The following is a 19,012-nucleotide window of genomic DNA, read 5'->3' on the forward strand; positions in this document are numbered from 1 at the left end:
GTCAGGCTCCTAGGTTAAAGACCTGGAAAACCCTCACTCAACCCTCCATCTTGAATTGCCATTAAAAAAAGGGCCGTGGTAAGCATGTATGCTTGTCATGTTCACTGAGATAAATGACTCAAAAAAGGTGCAGAGACTGCAGGAAGCCCACGTAGGACAGGGCAGGCAGGGGCCATTTCTGTAATAACAGGAGACAACCTTTACAGGGATATCCTCAAATATTTCAGGGAGATTTGTTTTATGTTTAACCTTTGGGAACCACAGGGCAGATTTACAAGAACTGACTCATCTCTACATATTAGCAGAGATGCGTCCGTTCAATTGCGTCACGCAAAAAAAACCTTGCGCCGTCATGGATGCATCGCATTTACAATGCGGTGCACCGTGGCGCAAGGATTGACAGATGCGTCACGCATCTGTTGGCATTAAGGTCATGCATTGCTGGAGTCATGTCGCAAGCGCGAAGCAACTCCAGCAATGCTCAGGAATGCCTATTCTGCTGCATCACTCCTTACGCCTGCTTCTAGCAGGCGTAAGATTTTGACGCAGTGGCGTCATAGAAGTGACGCAGTGAAATCTTGTAGATTTCACTGCGTCACTTTTCCGAGGCTTTCTTGCATCAGAGCGCCCACCCTGCATACATTATACCTGACGCAGGTATAATGTGATGCAGGGCTTTACAACGTGACGCATCTCCCTAGATGCATCACGTAGTAAATGTGTTGCAATGTTGCACATTGTTTACGATGCAATTGCGTCACAAAAGTGACGTAACAACAGCGTGAAAGTGTTGTGGGGGGCTTGTAAATCTGCCTCCACATGAAGCTGCCCACTGGGGAGACAGTGACATGAGGATTCTAACAGGGTTGCTGTATTTTGACAGAGGTGACCTATTTAATTGCAGAATCTACCACACTGGTTTTTCGGCTCTTTGGTCCAACTTTTAGTCTGTCTCTGAAGACTTCAGACGAACTTTCACTGTGAGATAGATATGTGATTGGAGAACGAAAGGAAAGAATCCCTCTCTGCTCACTCTATAAAAGCACCGTTTGAAGGGAAATCAGTAATATATTGCATTTTGTCAGGGTTATGTCCTGGAGCAGATGCCGCAAGTCAGCAGAACAGGACAGCACCACATATTGACGAAAGACTCAGAATGCCATTAATGGACACAATGATGTACTCTGCCCACGAGCTGGCCGAAAGATAAGTTGATGTAAATGTGTACTTTTTTCAAGGTCTCTTGAAAAGAATTTCTAAAGAAACAATTTGTGTGATGAAGGCAGAAGAATGAAAATCAACAGCAATTCACGACTTCAATATATGCAAAGAAAAAATCATGCCTATTCAATGCACATAACATATAATGTATAATATGCATTTTGAAGTTTGTGTCTAATTATGTTAATAATGAGTGTTTGTATAGCCCATAATACAACCTGATTTTTTTAGTAGTTAGCATAAGGTGTAGATTATAAAACATTGTGAGTACATGCTAATGACAGACAGTGTATGAATGAATGAATTGATTTAAACTTGTAAAAGCGCAAACTTAGCCCAAGGGCATCAAGGCGCTGGATGCAAAACATCAGGAGAAGAAAAGAAAAGGATCATGCTCATACTGAAGAACCACGAACAAGCCAGGTCTTTAAGGCCTTACAAAATAATGGTAGCGAGCCCTCACTAGAGATTTCCACTGGAAGAGAGTTCCACAGTTTGGGCGCCACAGTGGAAAAGGCTCTGCCACCCCATTTAGCTTTCTTGAACCTGGGAACAGTAAGAAGGTTTTTGTCCGAGGACCGAAGAGATCTGGTGGGAACATAATGATGGACGATCGACTTAATGCCCTCAGGACCAGAGTCATAGAAGGCTTCATGAGTCAGGCATAAGATCTTAAAAATGATCCTATGGTCCATCGGGAGCCAGTGCAGAAGCTTGATCGAGGCTGTAACTGAATGATATCTAGGAAGGTTCAATACCAGCCTGGACGCAGCATTCTGCACCATCTGCAGCTGATGAATAAGACCTTTATTAATACCCAAATTGCAATAGTCCAATCTTGACGTTACCAAGGCCACGACAGCCTGCTTGCGTGCTTCAAAAGAAAGGTAGTGAGAGATCTTTCTGAGAATCCTGATGATACCAAAACAGGTGGAGACAGTCCTGTTTACCTGCAGCCTCAGAGAAAGAGCATTGTCCACAATCACCCCTAGGTTCTTCCCATGAGAAACTGGACAAGGGCAGACCCCCAGCGTGGCCGGCCACCTGTCACTGGACCAGATTTCCCGATCACTCCCAAAAATCAAGATCTCGGTCTCCTCTCCATTCAGTTTCAGGAAATTTTCCACCATCCAAAGGGAAACTGCCTCCATGCAGCTCCTAAAATTGAGGGCAGAATCTTTTACAGTATGTGTTATAGAGACCATTATTTGGGTGTCGTCTGCATAGGACAACACCTCCAGCCCAAAAGATCTCACCACTTTTTCAAGTGGGGCCACATAGATATTAAAGAGTGTAGGGCTCAAAGAAGAGCCCTGAGGGACACCACACTGCACAGCTTTAGGGGCTGAAAAGAACTGGCCTAGCTTCACCCTCTGCTCATGTTCACCAAGGAAGGAGGCAAGGAGACTCAGAGCAGTACCCCCGACACCCATCTCTCCAAGGCAAGCCACCAGCCTATGAGGAGATAAAGTGTCAACGGCCGCGGTGAGATCCAAAAGCACCACAAGAGTGGTATGGCCGGCATCGACCTGAGTCCGGAAGTTATTAAAGACTGCCGTCAAGGCTGTCTCCGTACTATGATATCTCCTGAAACCATGTTGAGAGCCATCCAGGAGATGGTGGTCTTTTGGGTATGTGCTGAGATGGAGATTTAAGTAGGCCTCCAAGATCTTGGCAGGAACGGGAAGCATGGAGATCGGTCGTAAATGTTTCAATTCGCCAGGGTCTAAAGAAGGTTTCTTCAATAGTGGTTTAACAACCGCTATCTTCCACAACGATTGGTAGACTCCTTCAGAAATGGCGACATTCGTGACTTTCATAAAAAAAGGAATCACGATCTCCCGGCAGTTTTTTAACACCTTAAGCGGACAAGGATCTAAAGGGGAGCCTGAATTGACGCGGTCCAGGAGCCTATCCGTCACCTCCAAAGACATGGGGGGGAAAGTAAGGAGCCTTGGGGTCTCCCCCAAGGGGAGGACCTCACCAGAGGGAATAGAAGTCTGCAATCCAGACCTAATACTGGAGTTCGCTATTTCCAACAGAGCATAAATATCGGAAATTTTGGCTTGAAAGAAATCCAAAATTTTGTTACAGAGCTCCTGCGAAACCTCTGAGGGATCATATACCTGCGGGGAGATGTACTATGCAAATTCCAATAACTCAACAAGACACAACCGTGCATATTTTATCAAGCTCAGTAGGGTGAAAGTTTGAGGGAGATCAGTGAGGATTCAAATCTAAGCCCTGCTGGTTACTTGTAGAAGGTTGCAACAGGCACATGGTCCACTTAACCATTTACCAGGACAGGAGCTTGCAACTTACAGGTTACATAAGGATGTCTCCATCAAACACTGGAATCCAGTGCAGAATCTTATTAGGATTTGAATAGGTGCTCTGCAGGATGCAGGCAGTGCAAGCTTTTCTGGACCATGAACTGCGGTATGCAACCCATTCCAAATCATATTAGGAGTGAGTGGGTGTAGGAAAGTGTCCCTTTTTGCATGGTTGCCCCCACCTTTTCCCTGATGTTGATGCTCTTTGACTAAGTGTGCCCTGAGTTCCTAGTACCCTGAGTACCCAGGGCCTATGTCCTATTCCTAAAACTGTACTTTTGCGAACCCAATTGGCAACTCTCTGGCCACATGTAAGTCCCTTGTAAAAGGTGCCATGGGTACCAAGGGCACTGTGACCAGGGAAGGCTTCTAAGGACTGCAGCACATATTGTGCCACCCTTAGAGGCCCTGCACCTTAATACACATAGAATGCGCTTGCAGGCTGAGTGTTTTGGTGCAGAGCAAAGTAAAAGTCAACATGGCACACATGCCTGTGTGCCATGCCTACAACCCACTGCCTATGTTACAGGTAAGCCATCCCTCTAGCAGGGTGCATTATACCATTAACGAGGGTGCAGGTGCATGAGCCCTGTACCCCTACAGTGTCTAGGTCAATTCTTAAACATTGTAAGTGCAGCAAAGCCATAACGAGTATGTGGTCTGGGAGTTTGTCATTACGAACTCCACAGCACCATAATGGCTTTGCTGAAACCTGGAAAGTTTTATATCAAACTTCTCAGCACATTAAACCCACACTGATGCCAATATGGGATTTAATGCCATCTTAGAGATGCCCCTGAAAAACGACCTAAACTGCGTCCTGGCTGAGTTGGGGCTCGCCAGCTGCCACCACCAGACATGTTTCTGGGTCCCTGGGTTGAGAACCTCTCACTCTCAGGGTCCTGAAACAAAGCACATACTGGGTCGAGGTGCCAAGCCTCTTTCCCCTGGATGGGCAGGGTCCACGAAGGGGAAGCTTCAAAGGCTTGCCACCTTTGTGAGCTGACCCAGCCATTTGCTATTCCAAGCAAACCGGCCCCCACTGGTTCTGACCCCCACTTTGGAGTGAGAATCAGCAGGAAAACCAAGATAGCAAGATAGGTGTTCCCACCTTGGCCAACCCCATCCCTCAGGTGGGGGAGGCGAGGTGAAGCACAACTCTCAGTCCTCGTCATCTTGAAGATGGGGGAACCCAGTCAACCAGAGTGAGGCTCATGCCCCCCTCCCACTGGAGGGTGGCATAATTGGAGGTGTACCCACCCCAAGGAAGGGGCCCATTGGTCCTGACCTGTACCTACCTGAAATGCCCCTTGATTTTTTCTTTTTGATAAGCAAATGTTATTGATTTTTAAAAACATAGGAACAATTCAGCCAATATACGGAAATCACAAGTATGAGTTCATTCGCACAATCACTGTGCCCCCCAATCACGTTCCCCATAAAAGTACATAGACGGAATTTGGGACCAGGTTAAGCAGGATCCTCCACGTTCCCCAACCACTTCCCCCACACTCTGCGGTATTTCTTAAAGCACCCCTTAGCTTTATAAAGGGCTTTCTCTTGGTTCGCGCACCAGTCCACCCTTCTTCGCCACCTCTCCAGGGTGGGTGGGTCAGTGCTTATCCAGGCCGCCGCAATTTCCCACTTGGCCACCATCACAGCTGTGTTAAAAAACAACTTATCATTCCTGGACCCATCCAGCCCGTCAGTGATCCCCAGCAAAGAGTGACATCGGTCATGAGGAACCTCCCATCCCAATACCTCCGTTAGCTCCACTTCAATGGATCCCCAGAACTGGCCTAAGCGGGGGCACAGCCAAACCATATGGAAAAAGTCAGCTGGGGCGTGGTTACATCTTGCACACAACGCATCCGGGTGCAAACCCGCTCTGTACAGGCGCAGGGGAGTGAGGTACGCAGCATGCAAGTAGTAGAGCTGAACCAGCTTGAGTTTGGCGGAGACTGTGACTATTCTGGGAGCCATGAGAGCATCACGCCAGTCCACCTCGTCAAGGGGGCCAACCCATTCCACCCATTGATCCCTCAACTTGTCTAGGGATGTGGGAGTGTTGTTAATGAGGGTGCGGTAAATGCAGGAAACCCCGCCCTACCCAAGTCTCCCAACATCGTTTGGGCCTCAGTGGGGCTATATTCAGGGAGCCTCGTGTCATCCGTAATATGCATGTGGAGGGCATGTCTCAGTTGCAGATATTTATAAAACTGAGATGAGTGTAGGGAGTAGCGAGTTCGGAGCTCCTGGAAGGACAACATATGGCCCCTTGCCCATACATCCCCTAGCTGGGAGATACCAATAAGGTCCCAGGTTCTGAATTCCTGCAATCAACTAACCTCCCGGAGCCAAGCCCCTTGCCAGAGGGGAGTACATTGGGTTAACTTCCCCGTCCATCCGGTGTGACGGAGCGATGCCCACCAGGCCAACAACACAGAGCGCGTCACATCCGGCAGTCGGGACGGAATGGGCCCCACATACATCATGGCCTGGATGTCCGCGAGCCCAGTTCACTCAGTTCAAGCCGGTATGCTGGATCCGACCAGCCCCCATTGAACCAGTCGTGGATGACCAATAGATGCACTGCCAGGAAATACAGATACAGGTGCGTCATCCCCATGCCTCCATCGTAAGAGGGAATCTGACAAGTCGACAGAGCCACGCAGGCCCGTCCTCCGCTCCAGAGAAACTTGGAGATTAAACTGTCCAGTTCCTGAACCATGCCCTGGAAGATCAGAAGGGGGTATTCTGTAGGACATAAAGGAACCGGGGGACGATCATCATTTGAAACAGGGCCACCCTCCCCAGGGGGTTCAGAGGCAGTGTTTTCCATTTAAGGAGGTCCTCCTTAGCCTTCTTAACAAACGGGGCCACGCTAAGGGACCAGCCCAGCTCGGAAAGAAGGGCGATCCAGATCCCCAGATATTTGAAAGACTGCCTCTGAAGTGGTATGGTAGACTGCCAATCAAAACACTCTCTAGAGAGATGTAGAGGGACCAGCACTGACTTCCTAGGGTTTAGCCGCAGCCCCGAGGCCTGCACGAATGCTTGCAAGATCCAGAGGCAGTGTGGCCCGGAGGAGGCTGGATCGGACAGGAAGACGGTTGTCCGCATATAGTACGATCTTGTCCGCGGCCGTATGGGGCCACTCCCATCCATGGAGACACTCCTCCGCCCGCACCAAGGATGCCAAGGGCTCCATCGCCAGGGCGAATAGCAATGGGGAGAGGGGACATCCCTGCCTAGTGCCCCTGGCGATGGGGAAGGTCTCCGACAGCACCCCGTTGACCAGTACTCGTGCTCTCGGATGTGCGTACAGGACCCGGACCAGGGAACAAAAGTGGGGCCCTAACCCCATCTCGATCAGCACGCCCTGCAGGTACGTCCAGTCCACCGAGTCGAAAGCTTTTTCTAAGTCTATGGACACGAGCGCCAAATGCGGGGTGAGCAGGTGCCGATTTGCCAGGGCCAGCTACAGCCTTCTGAGGCAGTGACGGGGCCCACGCTGATGCATGAACCCGCATTGATCCGGATGTACCAGTAGGGCCAAATAGGGTTTCAGCCATTGGGCCAAAATGGTAGCGTAAAGTTTAATTTCGGTGTTGAGGAGGGATATGGGGCGGTACTCTGCACATAGTCGGGAGGGAGGCTGGGATTTCGGGAGAACCACAATGGTGGCAATGTCCGTTTCCGGCGGAAAGGAACCTCTCTCTACGGTTTCTTTAAACAGGCTGGCTAGGTGGGGTGCTAGGGTGCCTCGGTATGCCGCATAATACTCCTGCGGGAGGCCATCCAGACCCGGGGATTTACCTGGGGAGACCAGGGTGATCGCCTCCTTAATTTCTTTCAAGGAGATGGGACGCTCCAGATCCTTCTGAGCCGCTGGATCCAGCCTAGAGAGGCGCACCCCACCCCGGTCAAGGAGGGCTGTAACGGTCAGCTCAGGGTTGCGTGCTGTATACAGCCTCCGGTAGTATGCCGCAAAGGTGTTTGCCATCGCCACGGGAGCATGCTGCACCGCTCCCGCCGCGTCCACTACCTCCGGGATGATACGATTCGCCCTGGGATATATGGCCAACCTGTGCAAGATAGCACAATTCTTGTCCCCCCAACTGTAGACTTGTGCTACCGAGAACCTCCAGAGGAGCTTGGCCGCATCCATGGATAGTTGCTTAATCTCATCCCGGATGAGGGCTAAGTGTCGGGCCTGGGCGGCGTCCTCCATCGTGGATAGTAGTTGTTCCAGGCGAAGCGCCTGCGCTTCCTTGGAGGAAATCTCCTGCAGCTGCGACTGCCTCTGGAGCTTAAGTTACCGTTTTGCAAAAACCCGTATGGTCGCCTTTCCTGCCTCCCATAGGGTACCCGGAGAGGCTACCGAGCCCTCGTTGGTGGCGAAGTAACATATACGTTCCTTCCCCACCTCCTGCCTGAAATCTCTATCCTGGAGAAACCAGGCGTTCATCCTCCATGTTTGGCGGGCCATGAGAGGGGGGGCCCCTGAGCTAAGGAGTACCGGGGAGTGATCGGAAATGCCTCTAGGGAGGATGCAGACGTCAACAATCAGAGAACAGTCAGTCACGGGGACAAAGATCGCATCTATGCGCGCCTGGGTGCAGTGAGCCGCGGAGGTATGCATGAATTGGATGCTGCGTGGATGCCAAATGCGCCAAGCATCGCAGAGCCCCAGGGATTCAGACCAGTTTTGCAGTTGTTTCGCACTCGCCGCCAGGCGGCAGAAAGAGGCCCCGTTGTGTCAAGGGCCGGGGCTAAGATCGCATTGAAGTCTCCTGCAATTACCATGTTGCCGGCCGGCACATTGTGTAGCAGGGCAGCGGTGCGCGCAACTGTGGGCGCGAGCATGGAGGGGGGATACACCGACATGAGAGTGAGAGGGGAACCAGCCAACGATCCGCATACTGTCACCAACGAGCCTTGAGGGTCATGCACCACTTGGGAGAGGACAAAGGGCAGTGTACGCCTTAGGAGGACGGCAACCCCTCGTGAGCCCATGGAGAAGCCGGAGTGCCATACCCTATCGTAGCCGTAGCGAGCTAAGAAGGGGCAGCAGTTACCTAAGAGGTGCGTTTCTTGAAGCATCAGGATATCAATGTGGCGACGCTGCTCGTACCGTAAGACCGCTGTGTGTTTGTGCCGGTCCAGCAGACCATTGACATTCCACGACAACACGTGGAGAGACGCCATGGGGGAAGTGTTATCTATCATGGTAGGCGTTTCTAGAGAAACGCGGAGCGCATGGCTTTGGGTTTAGAAACGCACTTGGGATCCCGCATAGGTGTGTGCGATCATGGAGTACGGGGGGAAACCCATCCCTCCCACTGGCAACATGTGTCATTCCGTGGTGGCTGAAACAAAAACCTACAAACAACAGGGCAACATACAGGTTAAAACTCGCCCAAACCCCCCCCTCAACCCCACCCCCCACCCTACACTTCAGGAACAGAAGCATCTGTCGACCCCCCAATAAACAACACCCAATGCACAGAGCAAACAACCAAACTAAAACGCCTGGGAATAGGGAAGCGTGGTGCACCCCTTTACAACGACCATCGGGAAGTTAGGAACAGATCTGAGACAGTGCGCTGTCTCCGGACGCGGAGCAAGGCCCGGCAGGCAGAGACCGGCTCAAGCAGGGTCCCTCAACAGCATCGGGCTACAGGAGAGGTCCGTGTCCGGAAGGTCAATCGCTGAGGGCCGGGGAGCAGCCCCACCGCCATCCAGTTGACCGAATGAACCAGAGCGCCTCCCGGTCGACGCTCCCTCCTCGATCCGGGGTGGCTGTCGTGTGTGACCCGGCGGGGAGTCCGAGCAGGCCCGCCTCCAGTCACGGCGCCTATGGAAAAGGGGCTGAGGAGCGGAGGGAGCGGAGCGGCCGAGCCGGCCCCCCCACATCACCCCCACCTGGGGCACAACCCGCAGCCCGCAGAGGGCGCTCCTCCATCTCCCAGGTCCATGCCTCCTTCGGGCTGTCGAAAAACAGTGTCTTGTTCTCAAATACCACCCGCAGGCGAGCCGGGAAGAGGAGCCAATACTGGATGTTAAGTGCCCTCAACTTCTGCTTGACCTCTCCAAATGAGCGACGTTGGCCCTGGACCTCACGGGTGTAAAAATGCCCCTAAATTTAATATACAGGGGCAACCCCGAAACTTACCTCCAATGACAAGCAAGAAGAAAAAGAAAGACCGAAGAGCTGTGCTGAAGAAAGAAGAGGAAGGCACAAAATGACTTGGCCCTGGCCCTACCAGCCTTCAGACCTGCTCCAGCGGAATCCCGGTGTGTCCTGCAGCCTGCAGCCCCCTAGAACCCAGAGGACCTGATCTGCCTTCCCTACAAAGACTTTGTCTCCCGTGAGCACTGGACTTGCTCAAGAAACCAGACTCTGGCTCAGGCCGAATCCACGAGTCTGCACCACTCTGCACCCGATGCCCGACGCTGGAGTTCGAGTGTCCTAACACCACAAGGAGGTCTCCCTGGTGAGTCTGACCTGGGATCCAGTGATCCCTGACCTACCTCAAGCCTCCAAATGACACCTGCAGCCTCTATCTGGAGGATTCCCCGACCGCAACCAGAGCTGGTAAGGAAAACCTGACACCTAAAGAACCCTTTCAGCTGACGCCCCATGGCCTTGGGTGGCCCAACCGACGGTGTCCAGGCAACCACCAGCATCCCAACTTACCTCTCCAACCGGTGGTCACCTCCAGAAAGCCTTCGTTCCCGAGCCTGCAGTGTTTGTTTTGATCGGAGCTTCCCCATTCAACACAACAGGGCACCCGACGTCGATCCAGCACCCTGCACCCGGCCTACCCCTGTGCCGCTGTAGGTGCACCTTGGGTGCTAACTTGGATCCTCCTTTGCCCTGAGCTTAACCCCAGGAGCTTTGCTCCCTCAACCTTGTGGCCTGCCGGAGAGAAGACACCAACTTGCATCCCCCCAGCCCGATAGGCTAACATTGGGCCTCAGCACTTTGCACTAGGCGCGGGCAGAGAACTCCGCTCCGCCCGCAGAGTGTGCGGAGATTTGCCTACTCCGCATTTCGCGTTAAACGTGGAGTAGGCAAATCTCAGCACACTCCGCAGCAAAGGGGAGTTGGCCAGCCCCCGCCTCCACCCCCCTATTAACAATTAATTAGACATTAATGAAAACTAAAACAAAAGTACTGCGGCATACCCGGGCTGCCCGCATTCGCAGTTTTTGCAAGGATCACCCAGAGACGGTGAGGAAGAGGAGGAGGGCAGCCCGGGCACGCCGCAGTACAGGTAAGTGTTTTGTGTTTTAGTTTTCATTATGTCTAATTAATTGTTAATAGGGGGGGTGAAGGCGGGGGCGGAGCGGAGCGGAGTTCCACGGAGTTTGTTCCCAAGTCCATGGACCTCCGCGTAGTCCCGCTACGCCAGCTACGCCCAGGGTTACTCTGCAACCCACCGCCCTCGTGCGTCTGAGGGTGCTTTTTGAGTGCATCCTTGACCCTGGGGATACTCTTGTTCTAACGCCAGGAACTCAAGCCCAAAGGCCGTTTACTTACCAGCAAACCGATAACCTCATTTTTCTCCATAGGATTGCATTGACTGTTTTCCCCAGAAATATTTCTAAGTGCTGAGGGTGTTTTTATGGAAACATAAGAAACTGGCTTGATAAAAACTGCTTTACTCACCTTTTATCTAAGAAATGTCCCAGTGTGATATCTAGGCATATCACACTGAGTAGAATAAGTAATCCTGAAAGTAATCTAAAAAGTAATCAAATGTAATCCAAAAGTAATTACAATAGTATTTGGATATTTTACAAACCTGTAAAAACTAATTATGCATCCAACTTGCCTAATGAAAAATCTGTCTTGAAGAGTACAATTCTATTTACCTGAACCAAATCCTGCTTGGTTATATAAATAAAATACAACAAAAAATATTTTTGATACAAACCATTGGTCTGAGGTCAGTCTTTGAGTGTGGGACCTCATTTCTTGCCTGAGTGTGTACAATAAATGCTTAACACTACCCTCTGATAAAGCCTTACTGCTCGTCCTCACTACCAGCCGTTGGGGATCCACTGGATTCTGTGCACACTATACCTTACTTTGGTACAGTATATACAGAGCAGGCTTCCTACAGTGGGAAAGTGGCATCCCTTCCTCTTTCTGATTCATATGGGTATATATTGATGGTTTTGATGTATTGATGCTACTCATCCCTCAATGGAGGGGGCAACGGGTTCTTAAAGGGGAAGCTGTCCCAATTGGACAGTTTCCCCCATGGTAATGGCGTGGGGGACACAAGGGAGACAAAGCAGTGGTGGAGGGTTACAAATGAGAAACATTTTATACTGTTTTTTAAGCAGCACTGGTTCCTTTAGGGAACACAGACTGCGTAAAAAAAGTTTCTCGTTTGGGAATGCAGACACAGGGATGAGGGGCTGCTGGTCCTTGCAATCATGGGGGGTCCAAATAGTGACTTGTCGACTTAATACTCATTTGGCAGGTCGTTGGGCAACCTCCTACATCAAGAAATTGTGCCATGTGACCTTTTAGTACAAAATCAGAGACGTGGCCAAAAGTCAGTGCAGAGTGTGCGACCTCTTTTTGTGACCTGTCCCTTTGTATATTGCGCCCATAGTTCCTTAAACTGCAAATGTAGGGTAGGACATTTTGAAGGTAGTGATTTCCAAAGACAAAGATAATATTATTTACAGATAAAATAATAAAATATTCCTATCAATAAAGGTATTTAGGAGATTCTAATTGTTATCTTAACAATACAGAGATGTTATCTCAATTTTGGGTCACTGGTGATCAGGCTCTAATCCCGGCTTTTACCCTTGACCAAACTGTATGATCCTGGACGAATCACCTTATTCTCTAGTGCCTAACTACTTTTATGAACAACATTTGAGAGTTCGGAAGCAGGCACAAAGCTGGTGTTAAGAGCTGGGCAAACTGGGCATTGTTATGAATTATCATTTCTTTTATTTAGAAACTATTTACACACTGCTAGACATAAGACATCGCAGGGAACCGGCATGCTGCATGGTGACGCCCAGAGGCACACTGGGCAGTGATACATCCCCGCTGCCTCCCTAAGAGTAGAGCCGGTAGCAGGTGACTAGTAATCGCCCCGCGCCCCATTGCCTGCTCACCGGACCCCTAAACGCGCACGCCGCACCTGTCGGGGCTCCCCGAGCTCTCCGCTTCCCCCCTTTCTCTCTAAACGTGAAGGGAGGGCGGATTATCGTTAGCAGCCGCTTGGTTAATCTCCCCTTTCATCTTTGCTTCCTTTTTAATAGCCAATTTCAGAGCTCGCGACAGTGACGACAATTGTTGCAAGTGCAGTTTTTGCTCTTGTGAGCTCTGGATTGGTGGAAGACGGTGTCATACGGGGAAAGAGCCGTGGGTAGTTGAGATGTGATTAAATAGGGAGATGAAATTAGTAAGGAAAATGAGTTCTGGGGAAAGTGTGTGATCTAGTAGAGAGATGTGATTAGTGGAGGGGGCGTGGCCATGATAAGGAGTGCGTTCTAGAAGGAAACATGGTAAGTGAACTACACTTCGGGACCGATTACGAGTTTGGCGGTGCGGCGCCGGGTCCACCCCACCACCTCACCGCCAAACCTGTGGTGAGGCCTCCCACCAGATTACGATTGTAACTCGTGTCGGGCGGGCTTGTTTTTTTTAGCCGTTCTCACAGCAGTGCCTTTAAAAACAGGCACCGCAATAGGAACGCTCAAAACAGTTCCTGCACGGCATGGACTGAAAAAGCCCATGCCGTGCAGAAACTGATGTGAATGCATACAGGGGGGCACCTGTAGGGCCTCCTTTGTTTCCTCTCCGCCAGTGTTTACATGGAGGAGGAACCGCCATGCAAACCCTGGCAGAGAGGAAACTACTAATATGCCTGGCGGGACCACGGTGGTCCAGCCGAGTATATGGATGCCTCCTGACCACCACAACGCCGCCAGGGAACGGCAGCTCCCTTGAGGTTGTGGTGAGGCTGTGGCGGTTCCACCGCCCATCTCATAATAGGGCGGTGGGGAGACAGCCACTGCTGTGCCCCGCGAGACTGGCAGTCCGTGGACCGCCAGACTCGAAATTAGCCCCTCAGTCTAGTGAAGGAGAAGTGGTTTAGGTAGTTGAAATGCGATTTGGTGACAGAGATGCACTTTAGTGGAGATGCGATTAGTGCAGCAGATAAGGTTTAGTGGAGGAGTCATGGTGCTGAACAAGACATAGTCTTATGGAGGAGATGTGGTTAGTGATAGGATGTTGTGTAGTCTAGGAGATATAATAGCTGAGAATGCATAGCCTAGTGGAAGGGAAATGATCTTATGGAGGTGGTGTGGCTTTTTGGAGCAGGGGCGTAACACAGGACCCCCTGAGGAGCAGGGGACCCCAAGCCTTCAGTGGGCTGCAACTCTTCATGGCCCCAATTCAGCCCAAAGCCATTGAGTATCTGTGTGATATGGGAGACTCAGGGGACCCTCCAAATTCTGCAGGGGGCCCCATCATTTTGCATTACACCACTGTATGGGAGGTGTTCATAAGAGATAATGTGGTAAAGTGGAAGAGGTGTGGGAAGTACAGAAGTGGTTAGTGAGTTAGGGGTGGTCTTGTGGTGGTCATGTGGTCCAGCGGAGGACCCGTTGGTAGTTGTGATGCAGTGCTGTGATGGAGATGTTGTCTTGTGATGGAGATGTGGCATAGTGGAGAAGGAGATGTGCCATGGTGGAGGTGATGTAGGCTAGTGCGAGGGATTTGGTCTAGTAGAGAAGATCTGGTCCCTTGGAGGAAATGGTTCTTGAGGAGGTGATGTGGTCTAGAGGGTTGGCATGGTGAAGAGCAGAAGGTGCAGTCTTGTGAAGGAAAGTTGCTCTGATGGCGGTCGTACACTAGTGGATGATGAGTGGTGGAGGTAGCTGAGATGTGGTCAAGTGGAGCAGATACAATCAAGTGAAGGTGATTTGTAGTAGTGGAGCAGATTTAGTCTGGTGGAGATGTTGGCTGGTGGTGACGTGTGGCGTGATCTAGTGGGGAGATGAAGGCTGGCGGCTGAGAGAGTGGCTCTTGCACCTGGAGATGCAGTATGAGCTGGAATCACTGTTCTCATCTCAGTCTAATTGTACAACACTGCTAAATTTTGGAGACCTTAAAGAAATATTAAACATCCTTGGGGCATATTAACGAGGAACAGGGAAAATTAACGCTAAGGGCGCTTAGCATAAATTTTTTTAACGCCCGCTATCGCTGGATAATATTGCCTGGTTATCGTGTTATTAACAACGCTTACCACCTAGGCGATAAAAAATCCTGCGATAGCGGCATTTTGGGAGGTTATCGCTGGTAATGCAGCGATAAAACTACAAGGATAGGGATATCCTTGTTGATAGCCCATGGTGGACTTAGCCATGTAATCCACCTCCCATTGGATTACATGGCTAAATCTGAAAATTAGAGACGTAAAAAAGGAGCGTTAACTGTGGTTAGCGCCGCTTTTTTTTGTCTCTAACAGGGTTAGCATGAAGCTTGATAATAGGATAAATGTCGCTTAGCGACATTTCTCCTATTATTTTGCTCTGGAACGCCCACTCTGCATCTCATTAGAGATGCAAAGGGAAGCATAGTGAAAAAGGGTGCTAACATGCAATTTTGCATGTTAGCACCCTGTTGTTGATAGGGCGATATTTTTATCTCCGCTTCTTTGGCTTTTAAAGCCAAAAAAGCGGAGATAAAGCCCTTGTTAATATGCCCCCTGATCACTTTTGTATTCTCTTTTTAAATTGTTTGTATTGTAATGCAATCTGACATCAGGTCTGCCCAGGCTAAAGCAGCACTAGCTTCTCAAGCACACATGTGAAGCACAGACAGGAGCAGGGCAGGCCACTATCAATCATTCTCCTGACACTGCGCAGGTAGAAGCATGCAGCAGCTCCTCTTCCTCACACAGACCCAAGCTCCTGCATAAGCGCATCACCCACCCAGCTATAATAGAGAGGACACAGCAGCAGCAGGCTGCTGCAGTCCACACAGAACAGCTGCAGCACATCCAGCGGCAGCGCGTGCAGAGACTGCACCGTGTACACCTGCAGCACTGGCAGAAACAGTGCAAATATCCCTCTGAAGCTCCATAAGACCATCATATGCAGCAACAGTGCAAGCTTCCCTCTTACACGAAACAACACAGGGCGCGCATCCAATGTATACTATACAGACGCGGTGCTACACAGCCAGAGGTCAATGCATACATATGCATGCATATTAATATATACGTGGGTACAGCATATGTTGCTCCAGAGTGGAATGCGTTGCTGCCCGTTGTTTATTCGAGTGACAGCGAAAAGTGTACTCACATGACCTTATCGCACCATTCCGTTGACCCCTCAAGTCTGGAAGCCTGCACCCCTCTTCCTCGCGCGCACTGTTCTCCTGAAGAGACCGCCACGAGGCTCTATCCCAGGTACCACAGGTGGTGCACGCGGACCCCCGTCCTCATCCCGGAGAGGGGGCGGGTCAGGGAGCCGACCCCGCTGAGGCTGAGTGAGGAGGGTCTCTCGGTGCCGCGATGTCTCAGACGGGTGACCCCGGTGTCTCCCGCTCGGCGGCTCGCTCTGTGTCCGGATCTCACGCGGCGCCGGTGGGAAGCTCCAGTCCATGCAGTGAGCGTGCACCAGGGTCTGTGCGCGAGTGAGGGTAGAGGGAAGGGAAGGGAGGGCTCCCTGAGCAGTGCAGTGTGGGCTGGCCATGCTCCCAGGGAGGGCTCACCGCTCTGTCTATGCATAGTTTAATGAAGAGGCATAGATGGTAAGGTGTTGCCGTGCGTGTGTGTGTGTTTCTGTGTCTGTTTGAATGCTCGTCTCTGTGCGTCACATTTGGTTTGTACGAGTTTCTGTATTTGTGCGTGTGTACGCTTCTGTTTGGGAATGTGCTAGTTTGCATGTTTGTCGGACCTTGCGTGCCCGACTGTATTTGTGCTGGGCTACATCTGCATGGACGTCTGCGTGCATTTGTGTATCACTGGAGGTCTTAGCAGCTTCAATCTGTGTGTGTGTCCGTGCCGTGCATGTGTCCGTGTGACAAAAGTATGCCAGGTTACTCCATGGCAGCGATGCCACTTGAGCAGCTGCGTCAGCCCTGGCCTCTTTAGCCAGACCACATTGCATTATTATTGTTCTTCATTATAAGGTCAGCACAAAAAGGCAGAGAAGAGAAAATGATGTGAGGTAAAAATCCAGTGCCTAGAAATCTTGTATGCGTCATAAAACAGCTTGAGAGCACATGCGCGTACGCGCTCTTTGGTCTGTAACCTGCTATTGCTCTTTCTTCCAGCCTCTGAATCCTGATGGGTGGAAGAGTAGCACTGTGTCCTGAATCCTAATAGCCGGCATGGACTATCGTCCTTGACTTATCTGTGCAAAGTTATTTTGATGTTGATACTAATGGACTATATGGACGTTTCTATTGATATATGTGATATTGGTAAAGCATGATGAACTGCTCATCACCTCCAACATTGGATCATCGTACTGTTTTGAGCAATTTTGAGTGCGCTAGCTCGAAACTCTTCGTTTGAGGTGTCGCGCCAGGCAACCATCTTGCTTTACCATCATATTTATGGCTACTTACTTTTCTTTGCTTACCAGTGACTAGGTCTAGCTAGAGACAGCTTCAGCCGGATGGCAGCACTCAGCATTAAGGGAAAATAAAATAAAAAGTGCTATAGAGAGAGGAGCAATGGGTCTGCCCATTTGGTAATCTTCTCCAGAGGCATTAGCTTGAGCAGCAGTTGTGTTACCTGCCTATGAATAGTGCCGCTGTTTAGGACTGCTGGCAACATGGTTAATTCAGAGTCATTTCCAAATACAGGAAGTGGCTTTGCATGGTGTAACTCCATGACAAATCTGGTAGGAAGGAGATTTGCATTGGGAACTCTCTGGCATGTTAAATAAATATGGGGTTCCTTTGTGAACTAATTGATAGATGCAATTGCACAAAGATGTACAATGTGAACTGTACCAAATACAATAGTAGGATGTTTACATTTTGAACACCAAGGCAACTATCAACAGAAGGGGATTTACATTCATTAACACTGAGAGCGCTTCTTCACATATTGCTGTCTCAAGAGGGACTAGTGAGGTCTGATTATCACTGCGTGCATTTTTAATGTTATGTTTAGGATTTAGTTTTGTGAGAATTACATTAGTTTTTCGTTTTAAAAGTAAAAGAACTGTCTGGACATTGAGTTATTTAGTGCTATTGTGTGCTTTGCAGAGTTCCGAGTTTCTAAGCCACACTGCCTTTCCGAGTAAACCTTGGACTGCTCTGCCTTGCTCTCAAGATTGTCAAATGCTAATAGGGTGTTGTTGGTGCCTAGTTTGGCTCCAATGGTAAGGTGTTCCTAGGGATTTGGCTCCGCTCCTTTGTTGGGTTTGTCTTTATAGCCATTTGATTGGGCAGTAGTTGTGTTAGCTCACCTGTGAAGTAGTTCCATTGCTCTGCATTCTCTTATTTTGACGACCTTTCAAAATGAAGACAGTCACCTGGACACAATCAGGCTGAAGACATTTACATTGGAGAAGTGTCACAACGACAAAATGCAGTTTTCCACGAGAATATAATGTTTTTGTGAAAAAGGCAAATGTTTGATTAAAAAAGGGTTACAACTGTCTTTCTTATGTGTCTATAGTTACCCGGTGCTTAAAACAAAATAAAAACCATGACACAGGAAGGAAGGAGCGGATAGCGAGATGCATGTAAAAAAGGAAAATTAGGGTAGGTATAGAGAACGTGGAGTGGCATGGATGGGGTAGGGAAGGTTTTTAGGGTTTAGAAAAAAAGCACAGAAGTGAAATAGCAAGGAGCCAGCACAAGGAATGTTGTAGGCAAAGAAGAGGTGAAAGGATCAGGAGCTGGGGAGGAATTCCTCCTTTAAAAAAGAGAAAAAAAGGATCAGGAGTTAATGGGGTGGAGGATTAAAAGACACAAAAGACACCCAACCTGAAGAAAGGAGCATTTCTTCAAAAATTGCTTACAGCAAGTCAACCTGGTGAAAATCCTTCTTTAAAAAATGATCAAGAAAAACTTGCTGAAAGAAAATTGAATCAGAGCCATTTTCAGGTTCATTTTTCAACATCAACATATATAACCCTATTTCTCATAGCTAATGGAGACATTGTTATAGCAGAGTCAGTGTCAGACACAATCGGGATGGGCTCTGTGTGGTGTATCCCTAGGACAAACATAGTAATATGTAGTTTTACACTATGAACTCTCTGGCAAATACAACAGTAAGGGGGTTGCCATTGGGGACCCTCTTATAAATGCAATAGGGAATGGGTCTTACATTCTGAACACTGATAAATAAGATATAATGGGATTATATAGTATTAACTATATGAAACACACCATAGGAAGGGGATAGACATTCTTCACAATGAAAGCTGTTCAT

General features: G+C 49.6%; 1 protein-coding gene across 2 annotated transcripts in view; it reads right to left on the reverse strand.

Annotated features, from left to right (window-relative positions):
• The window catches only part of LOC146810668 (neuropeptide Y receptor type 2-like), a 258,993-nt gene extending 242,763 nt beyond the window's left edge, over nucleotides 1-16,230 (reverse strand). For both annotated transcript variants that reach the window (XM_085614442.1, XM_085614443.1), the window contains exon 1: nucleotides 15,915-16,230. The gene's annotated coding sequence lies outside the window, so the exon portion shown is untranslated. The remainder of the gene's footprint in view (nucleotides 1-15,914) is intronic.
• Between the last annotated feature and the right edge of the window lie 2,782 nt (nucleotides 16,231-19,012).

The sequence above is a fragment of the Triturus cristatus genome, chromosome 7 (assembly GCF_964204655.1).
Source record: "Triturus cristatus chromosome 7, aTriCri1.1, whole genome shotgun sequence".
NCBI lineage: Eukaryota > Metazoa > Chordata > Amphibia > Caudata > Salamandridae > Triturus > Triturus cristatus.